The following is a 13,016-nucleotide window of genomic DNA, read 5'->3' as shown; positions in this document are numbered from 1 at the left end:
AGTACAATACTTCTCCAGAAATATTTCCTCTATGGTATTTCAAATTTTTTTTCTTGCAGATATAAACCTGATTTATTATTTCAGTTCATAAGGGAACACACTTATTTCAGTGTAGGATAGGATATACCCTATAAAATCTTCATACGAGAGAAATCTTTTTTGAAAGAAAAAGGGAATATGTAATTGAATGTAAAACCCATTAAATTACAAATAAATAATTATATAATTCAAATGGCTAAGAGTTGTAACTAGTACTCTAAATGTCACAGAATGCATTCTGATTTATTTTCTGAGTATCTGCTAGAGGAAACATTTGAATTGGAGGTTTGAATCTCAAGGGAGAAGAACATGGAAAAGCAAAGCTGAGTGAAATATGAAGTTCAGATATCTTTTGGAACTCCATACCCATGTAGAAAATAGCCCTTCACTCCAGGATGTCAAAGCCAGCCTCTGGGATTATTCACTGAATTACCATGTTTGTATACCAAAAGCACACAGCAACAGGACAACAGCAGTTGCTGTGTACTGACTTTCAAAAATCAATCTTTAATAGGACAATTAATCAAGTATGAAAATAGCAGGAAATTTAAGACTTCTGTACAGCATTAAATATTACCCATTCAACTGTCAGTCCTACTCAAAAAACCTGCTTTTATTTCGTCATTTTTAAAGTAAGTATTAGGCTAATAAACAGCTTTCAGCAGATAAATTTTACAGCTTCAACTCTTGTCTAAATAAGAATATTGAAATTTAAATAACATAAAAATGTAAAAGGAAAGCTGTAACCTTTCAAATAAAAGACTTCCTATTTCCAGTGAACATATATCTGTACGAAATGTGATTGCTGCTGACAGGGGCTGATGAGAGCCAGTGGACTCAGCATTAATTTACAATTGTTTCAAACATACATAATGCAGAACATTATGCCAAATTCAGATGAGAACAGTAAAGCTCCTTTACAAAATACAGCTATGTTTAACAATTTCCATTAAGTTGGTTTTTGGCACCAGAAAGATTCCTATGACCCAATTTCCACCTGCTTATTGGCTTTATATACCGTCCAAAGTAAAGTACCAAATGGGAAACTGCTCAGTAAAAAGTAACAAAACATGAGGTTTTTAACAGTTTGCCATGTGTATGACATTATTGCTCCATTTAACTTATGAAAAATAATTATAGGTTAGGAATGTGATGGAGACTGTGAACATTACAGTTCTTTAGGGAAATGCAAGTTAGGAGACCAACTGATTGAAGTTCTGAAAATTAATAGCAGCAAACAAATACTCACAAACATTTATTAGAGTTACTACATAACCCCCATATTTTTATATCCTGTGTGTGGGTTTCACATAATTGTAAATACAAGAGTCAACAATGCAATACCAGATAATGCAGACACAAATGTTAGATTCCAAGTCCTAGATCTTTTTTAAACAGATGGCTTCCTAATGGTTTTGTTTATTGAAATAAAATTCCACTTTTGAGCTTTTCAGGGAAAAAATGTTTAATTGAACCCTATTTAATAATTTCTAATTGTATATGTGCAAAATAGCTGAAGCTAATGCGCAGTAAGTAAGGAGATTTCATGCTGCAAATGTGACAACATTGAAAGTGCAATAATGGCAAATTTACAACATTTCACATTGAAAATTTCCCCAGGAGGTAAAAAAAATCTTAAAATTCTGTGGGGAAACACACAGGCAACTGCCCCTTATGTGCAGCCTTTCAAAAAGCTTTATCTCAGTCTCTTTCAGCCTCCCAAGAAATGTCAATAATCAGATCCATTCAAGCCACTTCAATTGCACCTGTTTGCACAAGGCTTGAACTCTAACTTGTCTGGAGTTGATTTGGTTACCAAACTCTCATTAAATACTGCTATTTATTGATTCAGTCATTTCAAGCATCTATTGGCTTGCATAGGCCTGTGCAAAAGTAAAATTCCCAGCCCTGAATACATTTGGTTTGAGTGTCTTTTTTATACAATTGGTCTTTTAATTAAAATGCATTTAATACCACGTACTGTGTACTTACTCTATACAAAGTCCCTAATGAATTCTGTATGACAGAATTTGTAAATTGAGGTCAAAGAAATTCCAGTGTGCTTTTGGGAAAGAAGCAAAAGTTTTCAGGAAGGTCAAAGCGATGAATCTTTGGAAACCCTGGCCTTAGTGTCCTAATTAAGTCATTCTGAAATAAAATGTAGCTTTTTACATCACTTGGCTCTTCTGCAAATAAAGATGATATTTTATTATTTCCCACTTATTTTTTAATGTATTTTCATGGAATCATAGAATATCCTGTGTTGGAAGGATCATTGAGTCCAATGCTGGCCCTGTCCAGGACACCCCAACAATCCCACCATGCTCCTGAGAGCGTTGTGCAAACACTTCTTCAACTCCTAAGCACCATCTGTAAAGGAAAATCTGCTATCTACTTCAGAATTATTTTAAATATGGTTTAAATACACTTTTCCTGCCTGCTATCTTCTACCAAAGGGAAAGCTTGCTGTTTAAAATCACCCAGATGTTTTAACCACAGTCACATTTTGATGTGCACCTTTATTCAAAGGGACTTGTCATATAAAAGTAGTGAATTATCAATCACCAAGTCCAACTCTGTTGCATATGATCAATCCCTCATAAAATCCAAATTATTCAATGTGAGCATGGTCTGAAGATTACTCTGATTGCTTTTAGTGTAATGGTAATTGCTCATCTAAGATGTAGCTATTCTTTTAGAGGAGACAATTCCTACAATTCAGTTTGTAGCATCTTCATATTCCCTCATCATGGAAAAAGTCCTGATCCCATTTATGTGATCTACACTAAAGAAACTCATTAAAGGTTGCTTTTAAAAATTTTTTTTTGAAAAAGGTATTTGTAGTTTTACTTTATATTAACAAATCTACTCCATATATTTAAGGAGAAGGAACCTCAAACTGAGGTAAGCCTGTCACACGGTGTTTCAGTACTGCAACTCAAAAAACTTGGTTTTCCTTTCCCCCTTTCTTTACCTCCAAGGCTCCATAAGGTGGTCAAGTCACTCCTCATGCACATTTTCCAACAGTGCCTTGTGTCCCAGTGTCACATGAGGGCCCAAGAGCCCCCAGGACAAGAAAGATTTCTCTGGAAGTTCTTGTGCTACCAAAGCTACGTGCATGTCTGCCCACTGCTGCTGCAGGGCAAGGGAAATAATGGGAAAACTAACAATCACCTTTTAAATTGAGAGCACTGTGTCCACTAGGACTACACAAGCTTTTAATCAGAAGTGTTAATTATATTATTTCACTTGTTTCTAAAGGTGATTTTCTGTTGCAGCAATCTAAGAATGCAACTTGGATAAAAGTCAGTTGAAGGTCAGGAAGCTGTAAATGCTAAAGTAAATTTGCACAAACGTCCCTCTCTTACTGCACACATTCAACATTGAAATCACAGCAAAACATTTGCAAACTTTACACTGTAAATTAAAAAAAAAGGATAACTGACTTATGTATGGTTCAACTTGGCTAAATTATTTTGGACCAAATTAAGTTCAAGTTCAAGTGTGAGGTGCTTCTATTACAGAGCTGGATACTGCACTTTGCAGGCACTGCCTATATTACATGGAGAATTATATCCTAAGCAAATTAAAAATATTTTTTATAGTTAGCTACCTTTCTTTGTGAGTCCCAGAGACTTTCTCTACACTCAAAGAACTCTGTCTGCATAAATAATGTATTTTATGAGTGTCTACTCTGCATGGTTTTTAAATCCCAGACACTTTCAAGCCACCTTCACAAGCCCTCTCCTGGAGATATCTGGCTCACCAGCAATGTGCACAGCTGGCAGAATGTACATGACCTTTAAAAAAAACAACATTTAGTTTTTGCTTAGGTGCCCTAATAAGTCCAAACACAGCCCAAGAGAAAACAATGTATTTGAATAAAATGAAAGAAAGGCTTTGTTGAACCTTAAAAAAAAGAAATTGAATGTGAAATTAATGTTAAAATTTTCATTCAAGAAATAAAGCTATAAGGACACAAAGAGAGCATATGTGGAAGTGGAGAAGAAAAAAAATTGAAGCATGCTTTCTTTTTTGCTATGCTCTGTGTTCCACACAAACTCAAAAGCAAAAATTATAATTAGATTATTGAAACAAACAAACAAAAATCCAAATTAAATTTACTCCCATTTGTAATGCAATCAGAGCATTACAAATAAGTGGCCTGAACCTTAGAGTCCTGGTCTGTCAGGGAAGAGGGAATGCACTGGATATGAACTGAAATTAGTATGTATCACAGCACTGAGCACAGGCAACAGGAGAAACCCTGCTCTTTGTGCTTACATGATGCTTAAACTACACCAGGAAAATATTGAAAGAGAACTGTAGCAGATACTAAACGTCACTGGAAAGTATTTTTGTGTATTTATTCAAGGAAATTTAAAAAAACTTTGTGCCTTTTCCTACAAATATCAAGATGGAAAGGCTGTGTTGTCCCACGGACCTCCATTCCTACACAAATACACAAATATTATCCAAGACAACCTGGACTATGATTTCAAAGAACAGCTATTCGAATTGTTCTCTTACTTCATTTCCCCTGCCTCCTCCCAGTACTGCAAAATTCCTGAGTAGCATTCAGCTGCATAAAAAACCAGTTTCTGTGTAGCAGAGTCACTGCCCAGGTCAGGTTTACAGTGAATATTTATCTGCAGGACCTCGGGCACGCTTTCAGTGCCTGCTGTTGTGAAGACATCTCAAAAAGGAGAGTTTGTCTTTTTTGCCTAAGGCAACTGCTCAGAACAAACTTCTCTGAGAGATCTCTTACCCAGTAATTAACTTCCAAATTCACAAAGCCTTAGCACACATGGTTGGAAGTGAAGTCCTCAGTGAATGAACACATTTCTGACTCCAGGCTCCGAGCTGGGAGTTTACAATCCCAGGAAAAGCTGCACCGCAGGTCCTTTCAGGACAAGGTGCTGCTGGGGCAGGGAGTGAGATCACTGCATCAACTCAGACTCTAAAACAACACTGTCCCTATGCCTTGGATTAAAATACAGAATAACAGAGTTTAGTTCAATAACACAGCTTAGTTTAAGCACTGTGGAGGCAGAGGGAAGGGGAAAGGACCAAGACAAAAAAAATATGGTATTTCACATATTTTCTGCAGATGGATCCGGGAAAGATTTCAGAAAGAACAAATGAGGCAGAATATCTTTCAGTGTGTTTGGTCATATTGGTCAAATAAAATTGAAGAAAACTGTCATACCTGATTTTGTCAAACACTTTATAATAGATGTAAAACAAGTTAATTCACCATGCACTGCTTTCATAGAAAAAATTCACATAATCCTGAGTAAAAGTACTAAATACATTTAAGCAATGATTCTTTTAATATGCAATAATGCCTCACATGAGAATAAAATATACCTGGAGCTTAACTGAACTCAATGTCAGAGAAACATCAGATATGTAACTCTCACTTCCATTTTACAGATGGACAAAGCAGAGCCACAGAAGGGTTAAAGTGTGCTGCCCAATGGCACCCTGAAAGCTGTGGCTAAGCTGATGGTGGCAAAAATCAGATTATCCAGCGCCATCCTACCAGGGAAAGAAATTATCTGTCTCATAAATAACAGAGCAGCTCAGAAGTGTTTCTCCACTTTGCCAACATTGTGGATAAATGTTGGCAGTGTAAATGTGTGGAATTTGGCATAGAGCCTCTTTCCTTACAATGTGTCATTCATCCTCATTTTTAGCAATTCAGTGGCTGTTCCTTTTAGGTGGCTATTAAAGGGAAGAATAACAGAGCAAAACCAGACAATAGCACACACTTACATTACACTAATGAAACTTAAGTTGAACATCCCCTAGTAAGTTTGTAGCATTAAAACAGCTCTACAATGACCATCAGGTTAAATGTTGGAGCCGTTCTAGCTGTGGGATTTATTGAAATATTAATTTTTCTGGTTTGATTTTGTTGGAAAAATGTGAAATTCATTGTGATATGATTTTATAGTAAACTCAAAGAAGTGCCAGTAAAATTGACAGAGCAAGTACTCTATGTAGAGCTAGCACAGACAGGAAATACTGTACTGCTTCCCCTTAGAATGCTGTAAATCTTCCCAGGTTCCCTGAAGAACCATGCTCAACTAAAAACTTTAGCTGAATACAGTATTAAATTCACATTTACAAAACACTTTAAATCTCTGCAGGCTGACTCAGTGTTGAGAACCCCAGCCATAGCTACTTACATACAGTTCCAAAAATGAAGGATTTCTGTCTTTTGAGAATAAGATTATGTCACAAGAATAAGAAGCACTGTGCAAGCAAGAGCTCCCTTAAATTGAATCTCATCCTACACTAAATTTGCAAATACATTTGTGAACTGTTCTGGTTAAGTTGTATCCTGCTGTATAATCCTCAACAGAGCAGTGGAAATACAAATAAACTACAAGAGAATAAAAATTCATTATTCATATTTGTTATAAAATCTCAAGCAAGTACATATAAAAACAAAGATCAAAATGTTTGCAGATTCCTACCAACCATGAATTTCAGTGTTAAACTTGTAAACATCCCAGGGTGGAATAGAGACAAATCACTCTATGAAGACTTGCTTTCATTTCAGACAAATGATTTCTGAATCTTTTTAGCTTCCAAGTTCTGGATTATGTAGAATATATTATTCAGTAGCACGTATGGCATAAGAATTGGGTGTTGTACAAGGGAACTGCAGCTGCTCAAACTCCAAGCTTGCATTTGTAGCTCCCACTCAAGTCAGTGCTAAAAGAAAAAAAAGAGCATGAGAGGTGCGAGACAGTTGCAGCCACGTGAGAGGGAGCTGGATCACAGGAGCACATGAACTGGCATGTCTGAGTGTGACTGAGTGCCAAGCAGTTCCACAGTGATTTAAACAGGGCTCAAACTTCAGGAAATGAAGGGGGAGTGGGAGACTGTGCTTTTGAATGTGGCATAATATTATTTAATCACTAAGCCATTACCTTCTTCTAATGAAACAGAAGGAAAGCACTCATGATTTTTGGCTAAACTATGTCAATTCTCCATATGTTCTTCTGTTTGGATATTCTGAATTTTATAAAGGCTGTTAAGTCCCTGCCTTGGTTTTTTTATTAAGCAGATACTGTGTAGCTATCATTATGGATGCTTTAACTTATTTACATTACCCATTTTTTCCATTCCAGTTTCCAACAGTAATTTCAGTTACCTAAAGCCCAGCCAGAGCATGCTGAAATGGATCCACCCAGCCAGAGGGATCACTGTCACAGCTCAGATTTTCTCCCAGGATCATTCACATTGATTTCTATTCCACAGAAAAAAGCCTGGAACATGGCAGCACTCCCAGTTTGTTATCTACAATAATAACTCTGTGCTGCTTACACTAAAACCTTTGAAAACTCAGTGTGATGGGGTTTTTTTAGTTTGAATGTGGATAGATCTTAGTAGGACTCTCCTAATCTACAGAGTAAACACTGATGTCTGGTAGGTTCAGAATACACAAAGCAAGAGCAGCAATGGAAAATATATAAAAGTGACAAGTCCTGAAAACTTTTGTGATCTGCTACAAGTACTTGTACTTACATCTCACTACAGCAGAAATGTTTATTTTCTGTTTTTCTAGGTTTGACTACACTAAACTTAACAAGCAACGCACTTCTCCTTAGAGGAAACTTAAAAATCATCTGAACTTTTTGCCAGACTGAACTCTAAATCTATGTGAGATGCAAATACATTTCAGCATTAAGGAAAAAGGACAAACCCCCAGGTTTCCTGAAAATGAGTTAGCTGGCACTTCCATTGCTCAGAACACTAGACAAGTGTCAGCTTCCTGCTGTTTTTTCCCAGAAGTTTCTACAGTTGGACTGTTAGCAAACATAACTCCAGTGAGATTTATGGGGCAGAAAGATCACTTGCTCTGTTCTGTTTCCCACAGTGCTGGGATGCCAATGCTTGGCCCTTTTCTTCCTGTGCATTTCACATACACATCTGCACTCATCACACACTCCCATCTAGAGCCAGACAACACATTTTTGTACCTTAGTTTAGAATATGCATTGCAATACAAACAAGACTTCCCAATATTCTCTTCAAAGACTGCTCAGACAAACATGTCTTCTTACAGTGATGTCTTTCTCAGCAAAATCTGCTCACGGTCTCAGTAATTATCTATAAACTGAAAAACTAAGCAGAAAGCTGAAAAACTTAAAGTAGATACAGAATCTTCCAATTGTCTCAAAGAAACATACAGATAGTAAACCTACTAGGAATGCTTGATAAGAAAATAGTTCTCACCTTTACAAGCTAAAATTAAATGATTAAATGAGGGGCCAGGATTGTTCTTAAGGATATAAAAAGAATCAAGTAAAGGATTTTGGATAATACAAGCCATTTGTTCATTTTCCTGTGTCTATTTGACCTAAAGTTTGTGTATTTTTTGCTAACATAAAACAAGGTAGGTTCTTGTAAAGGTTTGTGATATAAATTCCATAGCATTGCCATTTAATAAAAGAGCTGTGCAAACAAGTATTAGTAGTAACCTTAGAGCTTGTTACACTATTAATGCATGTCAAACAGAAATGTCAGTGACTATGAATTCGTTGTCCCTGATAAGGACAAGACACATAAAATCTTCCCCAGTGTGAAACATCTATATCCTGTGGTGCAGCTGAGTGCTCAGCACTTCCAGGCAGTGTTCAGAGAGTTGCATGCTATTCAACAAGACAGGAAAACAATTTTACCTTTTTTCGCTCTAGTGTCACATTTGTCAAAGGGCATCGCTGCATGAAATCTTACCTGCACAAGACTTTTCAGTTCTGTTTAAGAAACATTAAATGTGAAGACACAAGCAAGAGTTCAACTACTAACTAACTAACTATCTATCTCATGTTTACTGATAACCTCTGTTCCATTTTTTTCAGCAGTTGTAGGAATTTTTGGGGGTTTGGGTTAGCTCTTCAGCCTCCAAGGAAAAGTTTTCTGTAATTTTTACCATGTTTGACAATGTCCAGCCCTCAGACTGCTGGATGAGCTGTTTGTCAGAGCCCCAGCCCTCCTGCTGGCAGGAATCCCTTTGCACTGCTGGCAGGACGGCTGAACACAATCCTTGCAGTACCTTCACAGCCATCATGCCAGAATATTCATTTTATCTCCCACTTCTCATAAATATTCTGCACATGGAGATGTAGTGCTCTACCCATGAACACACTGAGATTACACAGGTTGCCTGAGTCATACAACAGCCTGGGAGAGGTAAAGAGGCTGCAATTTTAAACACAGTGATAATTTCAGTTCTTGCAGAGAGAAACAACGTGAAACCCATTTGTCAAAATGAGTAATGGAGCAATAAATACTGATTACAGTTCACAAATCTACCTTAAACTGTGGGACTGCATTTGAAATTGTACTTCATTATCAATTTACAGCAGAATTTTTATGCCAATAGTTTATTCCCAAAAGGTAAAATATACACAAGCAAAACTCTATGTAATGCAAACATTCAACATTTTTCAAAGTTTTTTTTCCTGAATTTTTAAACGCTGTGTTTATGTGCGTGCTTGCTTTTCAGAAATGTATTCAAGAAATAAGAAAGTAGTTTATTTAACAAAAGCAAGCATTTTGTATAGGGAAATAGATGAGAATGTGATAGGCACCTTTAAATTTGTTGTGCATTACCTTAAACTGTTGAAATATGCTTGGCATTGAAGGCAGGGAAGTGCTTTTATTTAAGAAACTGGAATTCAGAATTTAACACAATTCTTGTCTCGTCTGAACTCCTGTAGAAGCAGAACACAGAACTTTCCAAATTCCTTCTATGAACTGAGAAAGCATCTACACTAGATTGAAAATCTGTTTCACCAAAACACACGGGCCTGAGTGCCTGTTTTGGCAGGCCAGAATGAGAAAGGCTGTGCTTTTTAAGATCCTGGGACTCATGCACAAAAGCTTCTAGCTCTTGCTCATACCACACATACCCTAAGATTAGGCATCAAATACATAAAAACCCAGACAAGGTCCCTTCAAATATGAGTTTGTACATTCAGCAAGTCTTTGAAAATTGCCAGACTATACTGGGACTCCTCTCAGAACACTGAAGCCTTTTATTGCCATGAGAAATAGTGCACTTTCCTCAGAAAATGCTACTTTTTACTGTTGCTTATTAGGCCTATTTTATATGTTGGAGTAGCAATTTCAGATGCATGTCTTTTACAGATTCCAAGGCAAAAACCAGCTCCACCTGCTAATATTTGAGTGCAACTAGTATGGAAATAGATTAAATTCAGCATCATTCTATTCTTTAATCCTCTTAGAAATCCAACAGTTTTGTATGAGTTTGTATAGCTGCTGCTATATTTTTTCAGGATAAACTACATTAATTTAGATTTTAGTATGAGCTAGTACTCATATAGAATTTACTTATTGCTACTGTCATCACAAGGGTTTCAAAATATCTTTCAGAGTGGTTGGAAGGAAAAGAGGTGTTTGCCAAAACCATCAGTCTAAAATGTTTTCATATTTAGTTTATATTTAGTCTAATTCTTCTAGTTCCTTCTTCAAAAAGCAAAAAGAAGGCATAAAAAGACCAAAAGGTATTAAGCAAGTGATTCTGCCACTAAATCTCCATTTTATTGTAGACATATCCTCATCCTAGATTTCATATTAGACATTAATTAAATGAGCAACTAGATTTTAAACTCCTGTTCTTGGACATGATTAAAACCAAAGGCGTGAGTCTCAAAAATTCTTCTGCGCATTAATTACAAATATCCATTAGAAATTATTAAGATGTTATAACTACTTTAGAACACCTTAGAGCTGCACCCTCTACAAGACAGAATTTACTTCAATTAAGGAACCTGATTGAAGTACTAAAAATACAATGATCTGTTCTATGAGAATGGAATATTAAACACTTCAAGCAGCACCTCATTTACCTCCTAAAATTTGCCAGTTCCCATTAACTTCTTCACAGACTCATCATTTAGCAGACCACCTTTCAGTCTGTTCCAGTACCAATCTCTGTAAAACCCAGGGCAGGATGGCACAAGCCAGCAGGAAAGGTTATCAGTGTGTGCTGAGGGAGAGCAGGAACACTGAGGGGAAATTCTCTGGCAAATCATCTCTTTGCAACACTGCATTATTCATTGGAGACAACGTGCTCAGCACAGGAGCAAATAACGGAACAATTCTTTCCACTTTCAGCAGTTCTACACCATTGTAGCAAGTTTCTGATGGTAACTGGCAGCTTCTCAACAGCACATCAACAATTGGATAACTGAAATTAAATCGAGCATATGAGAGAACTGGAAGGAAAGGCTGAAGCACAGACCTTTTCTAAACAGAATGGAGGGTCAGTTTTAAATTGCTGCGGTAATGTTAGCAAACATGTATCAGTTATTTACTGCAAATGAGGCAAGCAACTTCCCCTAATGCAAAAGTTTTAAATTGTAGACACATGCATATGCTTGGAGCATATTTTTGAAGTAAGAAGAGACTTATTTTTGAAGTAAAAAGCATCTTACAATTAAGTCACCTAATATCTAATAAAAAACAAAACAACAAATTAAAAGAAATCCCAACCCTGAGTATATACATGAACTAAACATGTTCAGTCATCTTTAAACATTCTAAGTTTAAAATCCCATCTGAAAGAAATATTCAAAGTTATAATAAATATTTAGAATCAAATAAAATAGCCATTCTTACCTCAGTAACAGTGCCAAGCTTTTTGAGGCTAATAAAAGGAATTGGTAACTTCAGAAGGTTTTTTTTAAGCAATCAGCTTTAATACAATTGTATTTTCAGTCATTTGATGGGTTGAAACAGGTCACAGATTAGGGTTCAAGTGGCTCAACACAGCCACAACCTCCAGGCATTCATTTCAGCTGCACACCAGTACCTGCCCCCTCATACAGGGTCACTCTGGTAAGAAACCACAACATTGTTTGCAAAACTTGCAGACTGCTGACTGCTCATGTATAACTACAACTGTCATGTCTTTTAAGAAATTAATATAAGTGCAGGGAAATCCAACTTTTCCCAGTTTGGCTGAATGTTTTCTCTACTGCATTTCTGAATAGATGTGTTCCATAGGAGTTTGCTTTGAGCTGGGACCGACCTGTGATCTGCTATAGCACTCATGGAAGCACATAGCTGCCAATAACTACCCTGATGGAAAAAAAAACATTTTAAAAATGAGCTTCCTGCATACCCATTGCAGCAAAAAGAACATCCTAAATATGAATACATTGACCCTATAAAACTCAGTCTAACCCACCATCTATTGCTCCTCATCCAATGAACATGTAGCAGTGTATCTGTAAAGCACACATGTACTGTTAGTTTAGTGTAAGTTTAAAGCTGTAACAGTACAATACAAACAAGCAAATGTTTATTCATTTTCTAAATGTACTGTGGAGTAACTTGAGGAATCTTCTTCAATGTACACATCTGCTCAGCTGGCAGCAGTCTAAACACATTGGATGCCAAGAACTTTTGATTGTCAGGAGTCTTTAGGCTCCGACGCTGAATTGCAGAGGACATTTTTGTCTGCATTACATTTACTATGATTTAAAGACAGTGAACACATCCAGGGTACCAGACATTTTCTGGGCACCACGACAGAACTCAAAAGTTTAAAGAAAGAAAGAATTACAACATTTACTTTTTCCCACAATCACCAGAAGATTTAGCTTTCTATCTCTCTCTTGGTTTTACCACTGGTTCCACAATAAAATTTAGGTCTCCATCTAAATCATCTGAAGCTTTTAACTTTTTGCTCCAAACCATAAGCTCAAATCTGAGACCAAGAACGGGCCATTGCAGTCACAGCAATCTTAATTTCATATAAAATTCATTCAGTCTCTTACCTGTCCCCACTCAAATCCATGCTTTAGGGATACTCACACTCTTCCCTTTGTGTACATGATACATTTATCTCTATTTCTATTTACCAGCAACTTCCTACATCCTGTGCTGCAATCCTGGGCATTTTGACTCGTTAACACTTCCTGCCCATA

Source organism: Zonotrichia leucophrys, chromosome 14 (assembly GCF_028769735.1).
Source record: "Zonotrichia leucophrys gambelii isolate GWCS_2022_RI chromosome 14, RI_Zleu_2.0, whole genome shotgun sequence".
Classification (NCBI taxonomy): Eukaryota; Metazoa; Chordata; class Aves; order Passeriformes; family Passerellidae; genus Zonotrichia; species Zonotrichia leucophrys.
The sequence above is the reverse complement of the archived record's forward strand: the minus strand, read 5'-3'. Positions refer to the sequence as shown.